This window comes from Lissotriton helveticus, assembly GCF_964261635.1.
Source record: "Lissotriton helveticus chromosome 1_1 unlocalized genomic scaffold, aLisHel1.1 SUPER_1_unloc_15, whole genome shotgun sequence".
NCBI classification, from domain to species: Eukaryota; Metazoa; Chordata; class Amphibia; order Caudata; family Salamandridae; genus Lissotriton; species Lissotriton helveticus.
This window is the reverse complement of record NW_027611654.1, coordinates 3,036,886-3,054,174: the sequence shown is the minus strand read 5'-3', so window position 1 is coordinate 3,054,174 and position 17,289 is coordinate 3,036,886. Positions and strand designations below refer to the sequence as shown.

The window sequence follows — 17,289 nt, the reverse complement described above, 5'->3', positions numbered from 1 at the left end:
CTGAATCTGTCTACTACCCCTGGCACAGTAGAGGCCCTGTCCAGGCATTTCCCATTCACTTGGACCAGCAATCACATACCATACCAGGGGATTTTCTTAGTATGAATCCCTAATAAGACACTAACGGCTAACTACGGGCCACTTCTAGAACAGACTACTGAAACCCTCTCCACATGGTCATGATCGGGTCTCTCTTGGGCGGGTCATGTTGCAGCAGTTAAAATGACGATAATGCCGCGCATATTGTACATCTTTCAAACTAGCTCCCTTTCCCCAACTGCGGTTACATTGCGGAACCTACAGTGGGCCATCAACCACTTCATCTGGGGTGGGAAGCAACCGCGACTCAGCTTTGTGCAGATCACAAAACCCAAGTTAGGTGGGGGGCCCCTGTGTTGTCCAGGTATTTTCAAGCATCACAACTACCCTTCATTCTTGAGTGGAACCACCCACTTTCAGAGAAACATTGATCGTTTAGTAACCAAATAATTGCAGGAGCGAAGACTTGGGGAGAGATTTTGCTCCCGCGTAGGCATAACGCATGGAGGCTTTACCTCTCCCCGGTGATGACAACTACCCTAAAAGTATGGGACGCAACTGCAATCCGCCATGGCTTTACTTCATTCCCCTCCCCACTCCATTGGTGGACAACTCTGACTTCCCGCCTGGGTGCAAATCAAAAACATTCCAGCAGTGGCGTGAGAAGGGGTGTAATCAAGAGAGGGCCTTTCCCTTTGATCAGCTTCAGAAAGATTACGAAATCCCAGCCACTGACTAGTACGCCTATAATCAAGCGTGTCCCTGGGGGTGAACAGCGTTTACAACTAATTTTTTACCCCGCAGGTAATCACAACGCAGTCATTACAACGACTGCGCTGTGATTCCGCACACCATTACTCCGCAAGTCGGAACAACACTTTGCGGGGGGCGGGGAGGTGTTGGATTTAAAATCCAACACCTTCCCTAGTGTCTGCACAGACTGGAGTTGGAATATACTATTCCAACTTACAGCACCCCTCCTCTGCAAGTCGTTGTTCTGATTTGCGGAGTAATGGTATGGTGAATCACAACACGCTCGTTGTAACAACGGCGGTGTGATTCCCTGCGGGGAAAAAGAATGGGGGATTTAAAGGTATATTCGTCACTGGGTAACCTACCCGGAGATGAGACCAGGAGCTTCTCGTCCATTAACCCAGTATGAAAAGTGGCTTATTAGTAAAAGCGACGGCAAGCGCCTTATATCAAAACTGTATTCTTTCCTCTCAGTAGACACCACACCAACGAACTCTAAGGACAGTTAAGGTGGGAGGAGGAAATAGGCAGATCCCTCACAGACAAGGAGTGGCAGGACATATTTTTTTAAAACACATCACACTGCACACAACATCCCGGGTACGGAAGCAGCTTATAAAGTTGCCTCATACTGGTACTTAACTGCGGCCCGACAGAAGCACTCGAACAAAGACCGACCCCGGCTTACTGCTGGCGTGGCTGCGGGCAGGCAGGCTCATTAGTACATCTACTTTGGCATTGCCTCAAATTAGTAAGATACTGGGACCTGATACTCCAGGACATAAATGAAGCCTTCGAGACAGATATCCTGTGCTTCCCTGCCTATATTTTGCTGGGTCTCCCTAATCCACTAACATTTCCCTTGCGCTCTTTAAGAGGGAGGCAGATAGCCTTAGCCCTTAATGCGGCAAGTTTTATCACTGTTTTGGGTAATATGAGTGGTTATTTGGATTTCCTATTTGTATTAAATATTCACCTGGTATTCTTTTTTGCAGTCTGTTTCTGGACAACTGTCCTCCTAATACGGGTGTTCTTTTGAGGTGTCACTAGGTCTCTTCTCTTTGGTATCGAGGGCGCACAACTCAATCTTTCCTTTGGATGCATTGTCTTGTTTGTGGTTTCACGGTTCTTAACTATAATTTTAATCTCAAGAAAGAACATTTTGGAATGCGGTGTTACACAAAAGATCTTGCAGCAGGGATACCGTGGTTGATTACTACATAAGCATGAGACTATGTAGTTTATGTATGGTTTTCTGTTTATTTGTAGCCTGATGAAGTCGATGGTGGATATACCCTATTGACGAAACATATGTTGGCTGCAAAGGTTATCAATACTGCTGGATGCATGTAGAGATAGGAAATAAAGCACTGCTGATTAAATAGGACTATTGTACATGTAATAACTCTTAATTTTGTTGTTCAGAGGATCTTATATTTTAGAGTCGGAAGTGTTGGCCCCCTATTGGAGTGTATGGTGGCCACATCTTCTCCTTGGAGCACCTCTATGAATGAGGTCGTTCAGATAAATTAGGTACACACATGTTTCCGCAATCTTATGACCTTTCCACCTGTCTGTCTTGCATTGTGTGATGTAACTTTAGTTTGTTGCTGCAGACATGATGATGTAACTTTAATTCGCTCATAGCTCTTTTAATGGTAGAAAACTATATTGATTACTTCTTGATGTTTTTAGGTCCATCAATTAATTCACTGTCATCCATGTGTGAGTGGTGGCTAAAATATCTGGTATTGTTCTCCTGCAGATTGGTACGCCTGATATTGGAAGTGTCCGCTAATATATACTTTCAGCATTCCAAGCAAGGTAAGTAGCATCTAATGGGGAAGTGGAAATGGCACAAAAAGAATCACTGAAATGATTTGGGTTTTCTTTTTTCACATATGTTCTACTATGTGAAGGATCGTTGACTCACAAGCCTTCAGATGCTAAGGATTGCTGACAAGCGCAAAAGAAGAGGCCGCCTACAGTTAAGATAAGGTTCCTTAAGGTAGGGAAAAATCAATCATTGTACAGATTTAAGGCAACCACTCAATAAACAATAATTAAATGCTAATCAATAGACAAAGGTCAGAAAGAACCAAAGAGCACAAATTATTTATCAAGAATACAAAATGAGCATTTATTAAGTGTTAAACAATTAGAAAAAAAATAATAATCATTCATCCACTTTCATGTCCATCATACAAACTCACAGACATACTGAAGACACATTTAAAACATTGTTGGTATGATGACATATTGCTCAACACTGATAGATTGACACAATATATAAAAAACAAGATCAATTGGAGACTGAGTGGCACAAATTCAAATGACTGGTGGAATTCTACGTCTGTGTCGGCGCAACAGGGGTGCCTTCGCCAGGAAGAGGGCCACAGTACAAACAATTGATGAATCTGTGAAGTAAACATTGTCTTTATGAATGAGGGAGGTTCTTTCACGAATACAATGAGCGATAAGTATACAAAGAAGACATTTGCATTGGATGAAATAAGGGAGAAGAATGAGAGTAAAAGTGAAAATGGAAAGATATGACTCAAGATAATTACTTTAGAAGTGAATAGTAAGGTTAATGGAATAAAATTAGATGTGAAAAAGGCAATATATAAAGATAGTGAAGGGAACCCTATGTGAATGATTAAAAAAGGGGGGGGGGGAAGGAAGAAAGGAAAAGGCACCCAGAACATTTGTGTATGTATACGATGGTGACCCCTATTTGTATCAAAGTCACATGCTTAACTCATGGTGTCAGAAATAGTATACCTACTATTGATGGGGTTTGGAGAACCGTCGTGTTGAACGGTAAATGAAGACAGTGCGATACTTCATGTATAATCTAAACGATGAAGGTAGAAGACGCATATTGATAGTTGCTCACATTTAATAACGTTTTTGATTGACAGCGATTCTAGGTATCTAACTAATATTTACCTCAGTTGCCAAGGGCAAAAAGACGCCGTCAGTACATTGTAAGCGGATGAAATATGTAAGTCCTCGTGGTGTTTCAATAATGGTGTACTAAAAATTATTAAACATATGTAAATGGACAAATGTGATAGAGAATGGGTCCTTAATTACAAATCCGAAAACTATTTTCTATTTATACCTGTATGCCTGATGGGCAATAGAGAGAGGAATCAGGCGACGCCAGAAAAACAAGATAGCACAGTGATGTCTGATAGTTGCTGGATGTCACTGCTATATTTTCAAAGCTAAAGAATAAAGATACACAGGATTGTCCTGGTTAGTTGAAACTTAAAGCATGTTTGTATTTAGCGAAAATGTAATAGCAATGAGACCTACTGAAGATCGATAATAAATAGCTAGTCAATACTAGTATTAGGGATTAATGTAGAACGGCACAGCACTTACTTTGATGCAATGCGGTGCAGATGAAAGGGGTCAGTACAATTCTGTTTTGTGATTTCAAGGATTACTGCAATATAAATGAAGTAACTATAAGGCGAAAATGAAATTACAGTACAGCTTATATAATATACTTAGAAATCAAGCCTTTGAAATGCCTACAAAATGGAGGCTTAAACTAGCGGGTTTCGTTACACAGGTGTGTAATTTGCAGAGGAGAAAGAATGCACAATTGTACTTCACTCGTGCCTTTTACTATGACCGGGTAAAAATATAGGCAGAAGAATAATAAGAGTTACAAAATATCCACATATGTTAAGTTAAATGTGTTTTATAATGTCACGAGATAACGATGCGCCAGCAGGAGCTATGCAAACTTAATTAGGGTACTGTGAAAAACTATGCGGACTTGATTAAAGCTAGGGCGTGTCAATGGCTCGAACTTACCTTTTAGTCATTTGGAGCCTCCGGATATGAGGTTCCTTCTTTCTGCGAATATGCCCGGAAACTAAACCTGAAAAACAAGAAAGGGTTTGGCTCTTATTCAGTAAAGTTCGGACCAATATACCAATTGCAACAAAAAAAAATGCCAATACTGATACCATTCAAACTCAAGCAATTATCCCACACGCCAGATGACCTAAACACGCTGGATGAAAAAAGTCGAATTTTCTTTTTCTTTTTCATATACTCTTTTTTACTTATTAGTTATCTTTTTGTTAATGAATCATTGTTTATAAATGTAAACAATACAAATCAAGAGAAAATAATAACTAATAAGTAAAAAAGTGTACTTGAAAAAGAAAAAGAGAATTCTACTATTTTCAACCAGAGTGTTTAGGTCATCTGGTGTGTGAGATAATTGCTTGAGTTTGAATGGTATCAGTATTGGCATTTTTTTGGTTGCTATCGGAAACTAAACCTGGCGTGATCCGGTTAAGGTGTTTTGACCTGCAGCGGGTGTATCACATGGTAAAAGATGGCCAATCGTCTGTGTACCTTGACAAAACTTTATTGGAACGATGTAAAAAACATATATGTGAAGCACAATGCCTAACTTTACGCAATATTACCACCTTATACTGTCTGTGACACAGCTAAAATGAATCAATTTTCATAATATAAAGAGCAATGTCACTCCTTATATGAAGCAGTATTCGTGCATCTGTTTGTTGAAACAGTATTGCAATCAGGAAAGTGAATAGCAATGTAGTCATAGCGTGCTACACATGTATTTATACAGTGTGGCCGACCTAATCCAAATTGACTGGGTGGTGTAGTGTTGCCGACCTAATCCGAATTGACTAGGCCGTGTACTAACAGGGAACTCCGTGGCAAGCGATGATAAGGATAGTATATGATGATTAATTGCGACGCGCAGGTATGTAACTGCTACATATATAAAGCTAAGAAAAATAAATAAATAAAGGAATAAAATATGAAAGATAATAGTAAGACTGAAGAAAATAAGGTGGAAGATGAAACATGTGCCACTAATAGATGTATTTTGCTGAGGTGTATATAGTATATAGGAATTGCAAAAAATAGAATTTGGAACAAACGCCATGGATGGTTTTATTTATTTATTTATTTATTTATTTGCGGGTTTATAACGCGCTTGAATCGACTCCTTCCGGAGTATCTCTGCGCCCAAAATACCAGAAGCATGGTCAAGCAGTCAGTGGATAGCAGATTAGTTCTGAAACAAGAATGTTTTGAGTTCTTTCTGAAGCTCAGATGTTCAGAACATTGCCTCAGCTCAAGGGGAAACTTGTTCCATAAATTCGGACCGACTACAGATAGGGTCTTGCCACCCTGTCTGGCCTTTCTCACAGCTGGCACTCTCAGGAGAAGCTGGCTACTGGACCTAAGGGACCTAACCGGGTTGTATGGAATGAATTTATCTCTCCAGTGCGATGGCCCCAGTCCATTTAGGCTCTTGTGTATTAAACAGCAGGTCTTAAATTTTACCTTGTTACGGACTGAGAGCCAATGCAATTTCTCCAAGAGAGGGTTAGACGGTGTTCTAGGGGGGGCATTTAATACCAGCCTGGCCGCAGTATTTTGAATCATCTGGAGTTTGGCTAGTACTCCATCATTGGCCGATAACAGGAGGCCGTTACAATAGTCGAAACGACTAAGTATCAGAGCTTGCACCAAGGTTTTCCTGGTGAAGTCCGGTAGCAGGGGAAAGACCTTTCGCAACAAGCCGATGACATGGAAGCAGGAACCCACAATGATGTTACAATGTTACTTAAAAGAGAGTTCACGATCCAAGCGCACTCCTAGATTTTTCACAACCAATTTAGGGTCTGGGACCGGGCCAAGGTCTTGCGGCCACCAGTCCGGGGTCCACAGGATCTTTGCGCTTCCCCAAAGAATACAACCTCCGTTTTGCCTACGTTGCATTGGAGGCAGTTAGAAGTCATCCAATTTGCTACTGCCTTCATGCCATTGGAAAAAGATGTTTTCACTTCGTCGGTAAGAGTTTTAAAAGGAAACAGGAGCTGGGTATCATCCGCGTATGATACTGGGATGAAACCGAACTCTCTAAAGATTTTAGCCAGGGAGGCCACGTAGATGTTAAAAAGAGTTGGGCTCAAACAAGAGCCCTGTGGCACCCCCTTGGTAATCTCAGTTTCCACCGAGCGAAATGTGCCCATTTTAACCGATTGAGTCCGGTTAGATAGGAAACTTCTTAGCCAGGCCAGTGCTGTACTCACAAGACCGATCTTAGCAAGCCGTTCGAGCAGAATATTATGAGATATAGTGTCGAACGCTGCCGACAGATCTAACAGTACCAGGACAACCGAATGACCCCTGTCCTGGTACATGTGTAGATCATCCGTTATTGACAGTGCCGACTCAGTACTATGCTTCGGCCTAAAGCCAAATTGCGAATGGTCTAGACTGCCGGCCTGTTCGATATATAGCTCGAAAGGTGCTTGTTTACATGTCTTTCAGTGAGCTTTCCCATGAATGGAGGTAGGGATATCGGTCTGAGATTAGACAAATCCGTCCAAGGGATTGTAGTATTCTTCCTAATAGGTCTTACTGATGCCTTTTTCCATGCCATGGGCACTCGGCCTTCGGTCAGTGATTGATTTACCATGGTAATATAACTGGTATTGTATCACATGGCCTGTTCCCATTGAATTTCCTGGTTTAGACCATGTTTAACCGTATCTAAAATAAACATCCAAAAACTTCTCTGCTTTTTCTGATGGAGTCTAAACCGACAAAAGGAGTAAGCATGGGGGCTGCTTGTGCCCCTACTGGGCCAGTGCGCCTTCGGACCCTGCAGACTCGGCTGGGGGTTCTTGGCCTTCGATGCTGGCGGCTTCGGCTCCGCAGTGCTCCCATGGATCAACTCCTGGATCTGGATTGGGGCTGGTCGACATTACGACACCACCTCCGGCATCTAATCCATTGACGACACCTCCACCCCTTCCACTGCAGGTTGTGTCCCCAACCGTTGTCTACCCCGGCCTCCCGCTCGACATGGACACGGAGCAGAACGGACGCTGATACCGGCACCACCCGGTACTTTTGTACCCTTGTTCTACCCTGGTGTTTACTATCACCCTGAATGGCAACCAGAGGAAGTTGAGGACTAGGAGGGGTCTGTGGACCCTCTAGCATACCAGTTGGAAGAACCAGACTGGAGAGAGGAGTTTGGTGTGGCCAGTGCTCTGGACACTTCTCCAGACCTTGGTATGCTTTCTCCCCCTACTCTGGCTACAGAGAAGAGAAGGCTGCATCATACGCAGTGGTGTGGCGTAGGGTGGCTGAGGCCTTAAACCTTGAGCTTCCTATGGTGGCAATCAGTACTAACCTCCTGACCAAGGTCCATCAACCATCAGCGGCCTCTTCGGAGCTCCTGCTGCTGTTCAATATGGCCCTCACAGACATCCTTCTGGGCCCTTGGTCCAAGCCCAGCACAGGGGCTACTGTGGATAGGACGATTGCCCCACCCCACCGCCCTGCCCCGGGCAACCCCATTTTCGTCTCCCAAAACCCTACTCCTGAGAGCTTGGTGGTCCAAGCCTCTACTTCCAATGGTGCATTCCCTACTGCTCCACCTGATAGGGAATCCAAGAAGCTGGACCATCATGGGAAGAAGATGTTTTCTTTCGCCAGCTTAGGACAGAGGTCTGTGAACACTGCATGTCTCTTGGGCCGTTATACCCACTATGTGTGGGACACTGTCTCGCAGGTACTGCCTCAGTGCCCGGAAGAGTCACGGGCCGTGCTCTCCCTTGCAGCTGCTGAGGGGAGAGGTGCAACAAAGTTCACATACGATGTGGGCTGGACACCGCCGACTCACTAGGCAGGACGATTTCAACGTCATTAGCACTGAGACGCTTTGCCTGGCTAAGGTCTACTGGCTTTTCGGGCAATGTCCAATCAACTCTTTTGGACAGACCCTTTGATGGCTGTTGTTTGTGTGGTGACAAAGCGGACAACGCGCTCAAGCTTTTTAAGGATTCTAGGGCTAAGAATGATCCTTAAGCCTTGGTACTAACTCTCGCCCAGCGCAGTCTGCTTTTTAGCTCTTTTTGTGGCTATGGAAGGGATGTCCCACCACGTTCCGCCCAGAGCCACAGGCCTGCGTATACTGTTCAGCCTCTGCGTGGCCAGGGACGTGGGACGCAGCGTCGTGGTCAGGGGCCAACGTGCGGGCCAGTCCACCAGTACCCCCTCTGCAGCAGCTTCTAAACCTTCATAGTCCGACCCTCCTGGGCCAATGGGCGGCAGGATTCGCCATCACCTCCCCCACTGGCAGAACCTCCTGTCAAATAGGTGAGTTTTGCAGATAGTCCAAAGGGGCTACCTCCTCCCCTTCGAGACTACTCCTCCATCAATGCCACCTCAATTCCATCACATGTCGGAGTATCACTTGGCCCTTCTCTGCCAGGAAGTTGCGGCTCTCTGGCCAAGAGAGCCATCAAACGCGTCCCTGTGCCAGAAGTAGGTTGTGGTTGCTACTCCCACTACTTTCTGGTACCCAAGAAGGACAAATGCCTGCGTCCTATCTTAGACTTGAGGGACGTCAACCACTGCCTCCTGAGCCAATGTCAAGATGTTGACATTGGCTCAGGTTCTGTCTGCCCTCGACCCTGGAGACTGGATGGTAGCGCTGGACTTGCATGACACCTATTTCTACATTCCCGACCTGCCAGCCCACAGGCATTACCTACGGTTCACTAATTGGCCATGAGCATTTTCAGTTTAGCGTGCTCCCCTTTGGGGCCCTACCAGCGCCCCTCAGATGCTCATGAAAGTGATGGCGGTGGTTGTAGCTCATCTGCGCCGATCAGGGGTTCACGTCTTCCCGTATCTCAACGGCTGGCTGTTGAAGGCGGGCTCGCCCCAGGCTGTCGTCTCCCTCCTCCAGACTACAGCGGACCTCCTGCATTCGCTGTGGTTCACTATCAACGTGCCAAAGTCACACCTGATTCCCTCTCAGAAGCTCCTTTTCATCGGAGCGGTTCTTGATACAACGCAGTTTCGGGCTTATCCTTCCAAACAGCGAGTCCGGGATATTCGGGCTATGATTCCGATCTTTAAGCCTCTATCCTAGGTTTCAGTCAGAATAATCCTTATGACCTCCTGCCTCCTGCTGGTAGATTATGCCAGGTGGCATATGCGGCCTCTGTAGTGGGATCTGAAGTTCCAGTGGGCAAAACATCAGGGGAATCTTTCCGATTGTATCCAGATCACGGAGGGCTCTGCACGCCAATTGCAGTGGTGGCTAACGAACCACAATTGGGTCAACGGCAGGCCCCCCTCCCTTCCCCAACCAGAGTTCACAATGGTGTCAGATGCATCACTTCTGGGGTGGGGTGGCTGCATGGGAGAGGCGGAGATCAGAGGCCACTGGACTCCAGCGGAGTCCGGGCTCCAAGTCAACCTTCTAGAGCTTCGGGCAATTTGTCTTGCACTGAAACGGGAGCCCGTTAATCTTTGTTTGCTTGCCTGCCACAAACCTGTGACTGACAGGGGTGAGGAACTACATCTCCCGGCACCACTAAGCATTGAGCACGCCGTCCACGTTCCGGCCTGGAGGCACTTTATCATCGGCCAGGGCCCCGGCAGCAGCCGAATGAGGCTTGGCCAGGTCTTTAAAGTAAGTAATCTTTATTGTTTAAGTTATTTAAAACCATAACAATGTCATAATACAAATATTATATCCCTATAAAATGATTAAAAAAGAATTTTAAAAGATAAGAACAAACATGTTAAGTATATCGTTCAAACGAGCGGAAGCGGTATCCTTCTCATGATGCCAGTTTAAAGTATGTTCATAATTCTGCAAAGTCATATTGTTATCGATTTATGGTTTTTGCACATAGTGACATATAAAACTATTTTTTTAGGTCGAGCTAGAACACATGCGAAGCATGTCTAGCTCGACAACTATTGTCACCCGTCTCCTGGGAATCTGAGACAGGGGCCGGGCACGAGCGTCGACTTCACCTTGTGGGCGCGCACGCCCAGCCCGGCGCCGTGCACATCCCCTCCCTCAGATTCCCAGCAAGTCAGCACACAGACACAGCACACACACGCACACGCACACACACATGCACCCCTCCTCCCACCCCACTCCCACACACAGCCCCCGACCCCACTCACCGGGTCCCTTGGGCTATTCTCGTCCCGTCCAACGCCTCTTGTATGCCATCAGCAAGCAGAGAAGCGGCCAAGAACACTCTGCGCCTGCGCGGAAGTGCGTGTGCCCGCCTGACGTCACTTAGAGGCTGAACCTTACGGTAGGCAGGGCCACAGGGTCCCTCTGACCAGATTCAGATCATCTTTCACTGCTGCTCCTGTCCAAAGAATCGGATCGCGTCGCGCGCCTCGTTTTTTGTGCGGATGGCTTCAGCGAGCGGACAATGGGAATTTCCAGGCTGCGGCTGCCGCATTCTTGGCGTGACGACTGAGGACAGGGGGCTGCCGTGCTGAGTGAGGTGGGGCAGGTAATATACGGCTATGTTATTAGTGGTGGGAACGCGGGGAGGGGGTGCACGGAGGTCCGGGTGGGAGGAGGGAGAGGGTTTCCTTATTTTTTATTGGTCTGTAAGTGCCGGTCTCGGAGGAGCCGCGCTATTAATCACCGAGTTTGTGAATGCTGGAGATGTAATACAGCACCAGACACACTCGGTGTAACTTTCTTCTAGTGCTGCATAACCCGAGCCTCGTGGCAGAATGTCTTGCAGCGTTGGTTTTCCTTTTCATGTAAATAAATATCTCTAAAGAATTGGTGGCAGCCCATTCTTGTTTGCTTTCTGAAACAATTCACTGCAAGGACTACCTTCCGTTAAGCATGTGTTATCTAAAAGCTCGTGCCCATTCATCAGCAGTGAGGTAAAATAATATATATTTTTTAAATCTTAGAATCCGCCTGAATAATAGCGCTTTACCGCAGCTCCGTGTTATTACAGTGTCTAGTGACACGTGAATTTTAAGGTTTTTCACTGTCTGGTCTGTGTTCTACATTGAAAACGCGTTGTGCATTAATTTACTGTAATGCTTTGCGAGGAGCGGTTTCACTCGCACTGGGAAGGAACAGTGGCTTGTGGGGGTCTGTTGAACATACACGCAGTTCAGACAGATGTATTCAGTGAAACGAGTCAACATTTGCCTGGCGTACTAGGTTGTGCCGTGTAACTGGTGCTCACCTAGAGCGCTCCAGTACATTCGAGTCGCGTTCACAAAAACTGACAGAAATAAGATTAGTGTTCAGTGCTGTAATTGGAAAACCTTTACATCGGGAACCCATAAACTGGGGGTCCAGATGTGGCAACAAACAGAGGGTTAAGTAATGAGGGGATGAGTCATGAACAGCAGTTTGACAGTCCTCTAATACACTTGCTTTTAAAAGTCTTCCACAAAGAAATAGGAAACAAGTAGAAATGTGACAGTAAATATGCTGTGGCTTAATGGGTTGCAAAGGCTGCTTTTTAAAATATCTTTTGAGATCAAGCCACCTGCGGCTGAGAGCTTTGTGTGCCATCTAAATCTCATGGAATCTCATGTAATAATAATAATAATAATAATAACAATGGTAAGGTAACTCTGGCGGCTATTGCTGCTGAGATCAGTGTTTTGTCTAGTCACACTTTACCTCATCATAAAGTAGTATAGAGCGCTAATGTGTCTACAGCGAAGCAAACGTGTATCATGCATATCAAAGATTTTCATTTTTAGCAGATAGCAGAGTTACTGCTTTTGACACCGAGATTTTTTTCATGACTTGCAGGTCATAAATTGCAATCCTTCAATTATAACACAGTGAGCTATAAACCAGCCTCAAGGAACTGCATGCAAACTTCAAGGTCTGTGTTTTGTCTAGTCACGCTTTAAGTCATAAAGTAGTATAGAGGGCTAATGTGTCTACAGGGAAGTAAACTTGTATCATGCAGATGAAAGATGTTTATTTTTAGCAGATAGCAGAGTTACTGCTTTTGACACTGAGATTTTTTTATGACTGCAGCACAGGAGAGGTCTGCACCAAGCAGCTCCTGGAGCAGGGTCATCTGATGAGATGCAAACAGCCCCTCAATGTGTCAGTGTATGCAAATTAAAGAGGGGCTTCGCGCATTCTCTTTCAGCCGGGGACACCAACTCTTCGAACCAGCCCTGTGGGTGTTCCTCTAGTCTGCACTGCCAGCCTCGCCACTCTCGGGTTTCGCCTCTGAATGCCCACCTGCTTTTCCCTACTCTCTCTCGCTTGCCCGTGCATAGTGTACTCACAAGTGCATAAGTTACTCTTAAGCTGTGTAAAGTACACGATGTCGGATGCGAGTGACTTTGGGCGCATCACAATTCTGTGCTTTATGAATAATGAACATTTTGCACTTGCGGGAGATATGAATTTAATTTATGGCACGATCGTTCCTTTATGTTTCCGGAACGTCCTAAGTGGGACAGAAGACACCAATGTTGACCCAGTAATTTCCTTGTTTAAATCCTCCGAGTTGTACAAACGGTCTTGACCACGTGACAAAAACCAGTTGAGGCATCCGCTGTGTAACTATTGCTATAAGTACCCGCTCGTTGGATAAATGGCAAATGCCTTGCTGTTTCACAACACAATATGTGTACAGAGGGCTTATTTTTGGAAGTGTTTTCACCTCTTCAGGCTAAGTACACCCTCTTTGTCGACGAAAGGAACTTATTTATAAGGCAAACACTTCAAGCGATGTCATTACCTGTAGGTAATTAGGCACTTAGCAACAGCATTGCAAAACCGACGTTCCATCACACAACGCTATTATACTGTCATTCACCGGTGGAATATGAAGCCCAGAGTGCTCAAACGTAGATAATATTGTTTTACCACACACCCTTAAATACTGTTGCCTGGCGCGGGATGAATAGCAGCGAGCAGTCTGCTCTGCAAGCAGCGCGCTGACGCACTTAGTTACACCCACGCCAGTGCACGCATTTGTGTTAGAAGAACAGGAGCACCGAACACTCTATGTGAGGAGGAGACAAGAGCATGGAAGACTCAACAACTCAAGTCATGTGAGTAGTCATTTATTAGGTGTTTGCCTACAATTAATTGAATGACGCAACATTTTTTTGAAATCCTCAGAGATACAGCATTCTTTGCAGCTACAAGTGAAGGGAGTGGTTCATTAGTGCTATGGACGTGTCACTGTCGGATTTCCAGAATAGGCGTTCACACACATTATGAAACAGAGCTACATGCCCTGTATGGGTATAATAGGAGTGATTGATTGTATTCCAGCTGTGTAAGAGCTGGGCTATGTACCTGGAGCTGTGGGTGTGCAGACAGCGCTTCCTTTATATGGACAGCACATGGAACAGAACACTTTTAGGGATAACAAATAATGCTATAAGTATAGAAACTAGACGCCTTATCCTCCAAATACGAATGCACAAGCCTTTGGAAGCCTTTGGAAAGAAGCTATTTTTGTTCTGTTTTATTCAACTGCAGACTCGCCTTGAGCTTTACAATGGCTAATCAACTGACTGTTAATTAGGCAGCAGAAGCAGGGAAATACATGCATATAATGGATTTCTGTAGTACTTCATGCTTTTAAAGCATTTAGTTGAGGTGTGTGGTCGTGATCCGTGCAGAGTGGATTAGCACCTGACTGACTGGTCCAAAACATGGAAAGGGGATTAGAGGCATGCTCAACATACTATAATTAGCCAGTATCAGTATGGCAGGGTAAAAAATGCAGATTTTCTTTAGGAATATTATTTAACACATTTACACGTGTGCCAGTCACGCATCACTCCTGCACTTTTGTCAAATGCACATATTCATATTAGTTCCTACCCTCAGTGAGTAGCTAGGGGCCTGTAGTGAGCCACCATTCAAAAAGCCTGATGTTGTAACAGAAACAAGTTAATAAAAATGGAGGTTGCATCCCAACATTCGTCCCGAGATTCTTCATTGTGAACTTAGGGGCTTATTTATGAGCCCGCCAGTGCGTCACTATCTATCTATCTATCTATCTATCTATCACCCTCACTATCTATCTAGCTAGCTATCGCCCTCACTCTATCTATCGCCCTCACTCTATCTATCTATCGCCCTCACTCCATCTATCTATCGCCCTCCCTTTATCTCTATCGCCCTCCCTTTATCTATATCGCCCTCCCTCTATCTATATCGCCCTCCCTCTAGCTATATCGCCCTCCCTCTATCTATATCGCCCTCCCTCTATCTATCTAACTCTATCTATCGCACTCACTCTATCTATCGCACTCACTCTGTCTATCTATCGCATCACCACAGCATCACTCAGCACCACCACAGCATCACTCAGGGGCCCCACAACATCACTATGCGCTACCACAGCATCACTGAATGCCACAGCATCACTCGTCGCCACCACAACATCACTCAGCGCCACCACAGCATCAATCTGTGCAACCATTCAACATCTGGTTCAAATATGTTCTCTCAATGTTTCAATCTTTATTACAAATGTCACAAAAAGATGTTAATATTTCACTTCTGTTCTTGGATTTTAGTCACAATAAAATACACTGAACATAATCTTCACAAAAGTTATTTACAAAAGTTTAAGCTAATCCCATTATAAATTACAATCACTTTTATTTAAGTATTAATTATTACAAAAATTAAGTCATTGTTATTTGTAATATCAATTTATCTAAGTCACGTAAATACAACACATATTGCATTACAAATGCTATAGGTGTCACATTTGCGAAAGTTAAAACTATTGGCATTGTAAATGACAAAGATATTAATTTCACTATTTTCAAAACCAACACATAAATAAAAAAATTCTCATTTACAATACCAATAGCTCAAACTTTCCTAATGCGAGACCTATTGCATTGCAAATGCTTGTTATCTTCTGGAAGCAAAGCCAAAAGTGGCGCTATATCTGACCACATTTGCCTGTTAAAGCGGTTGAGTAGTGCCATAGCATTGGCATCTTTAATGGTAGACGCCACCATAACTGCGAATCTTTTTCCAGCTCCATCCATTCTCCTTCCTTTCTTATCCGGTGGAACCATAGAAGTGGAGACCAGATTTTTCTAATTTCTTTGCGCCGCCTGCGTCACCACCGATTCTGGGCGTGGATGCCCTATCAGACAGGCCGGAGAGGACTCTGGTGCACGGTATTTCTTTTCGATTCTAGGAACCGAAACAGAAATTGAAGCTGGCGTCTTCAAGATTTTCAGACCCTCATCCCAAATATGTTCAATAATTGGAATTGATCTTGTTGACTTTCTGGAGTCATCCTTAAAATCATATAGAAAACATTCAGTTTCCTGAACCGGCATCTCCAGATCAAATTGCTTAGCTGCTTTTTCCACGATATCGTGAAAACCTCCAATGTCCTGAGGAGGCGAAGACGCTGGAGTAGGCGAAGGAGAAGGAGTTGTTGGTAACACATATTGATTCCATTCCTGTCCCTCTGTGGTATCCTATAGAAGTTCACCTTCTTCAGGTTGATCATCCCCATCACTGTCGGTCAGATCATCTCTGATTGTAACCACAGGTGGCGATCGCAGCTTTTGCGTCTGAGGCGTAGACTGAGCCATTGGATCTTGCATTCGAGGTACTGTAGGCGTCGAGACCGGAGCATTAGCCTCGGGGAAACGACGATAGTAATCAATAATCATAAGTCTCAGATCCGTTACCAGTGATCCTATTCTATTCTATTCTATTCTTTATTTGGTAAAGCGCAAAACAGCTGCCCCAGCAATGAGGCGTCCCGGCGCTAATGAAGTCACAGACCTGACCAGAGGCGTAGAGAAGAGGGAAGTTACGGGGCAGGGAATAGGTGAGTTTTAGTAGCTTTCCGGAAGGCAGACAAGCTCTCTAAAGAGCGAATGTTAAGGGGTAATTCGTTCCATAACTTGGCTCCCAAAACCCCAAAGGAGCGGCCGCCCATGCGGCAGAGTTTAGTGCGAGGAACACATAAAAGATGTTGATTAGATGATCGCAGAATGCGCGATGGGACATAAGGGGTGAGGAGGGGTCGGAGCAGTGTGGGACTGTCCAATTTAAGGATTTTAAAAGTCATGATTAGGGTTTTGAATTTAATTCTAGCGTCAACAGGTAGCCAATGTAGTTTGCGAATGGTAGCTCTGGCTGAGCATCTACGTGGAAGGCCGACCAGGGCTCTCGCCGCGGAGTTTTGTACACGTTGCAGCCGTGCTATCTCTCCTTTGTTAGCACCTAAAAGGAGAACATTGGCGTAGTCAAGACGCGAGAGGATGGTTGCTTGTATAATAAGCTGGCGGATTTTAGCATCAAAAAAGCCCAGTATATGGCTGAGATTTCTCAGCAAGCCGATGCACGTGCCGGCGACTTTTTTGGTGTGGGTCTGATAGTTAAGTGAGGCATCCATCCACACTCCTAGATTTTTAACTAGGGATTTGGGAGGTGGTATGGTGCCCAAGGAAGACGGCCACCAGTGCTCATTCCAATGGCTGGTGTTCTTACCAAGGAGTAGCACTTCTGTTTTTCCAGCATTAAGCTGTAAACAGTTGTCCGTCAACCATTGGGCAACTGCCGAGAGACCATTTTTGAATCTAGCAGCCGAGATGGACGGGCCTTCCGTAAGAATAATGGCCAACTGTGTG

General features: G+C 45.0%; 1 long non-coding RNA gene across 1 annotated transcript in view; it reads left to right on the top strand.

Annotated features, from left to right (window-relative positions):
* Positions 1–17,289, top strand: part of LOC144805577 (uncharacterized) — a 95,257-nt gene that overhangs the window by 44,894 nt on the left and 33,074 nt on the right. The window contains exons 2-3 of the long non-coding RNA XR_013605546.1: positions 2,558–2,616; positions 2,712–2,800. This is a non-coding gene — a long non-coding RNA (uncharacterized LOC144805577). The remainder of the gene's footprint in view (positions 1–2,557; positions 2,617–2,711; positions 2,801–17,289) is intronic.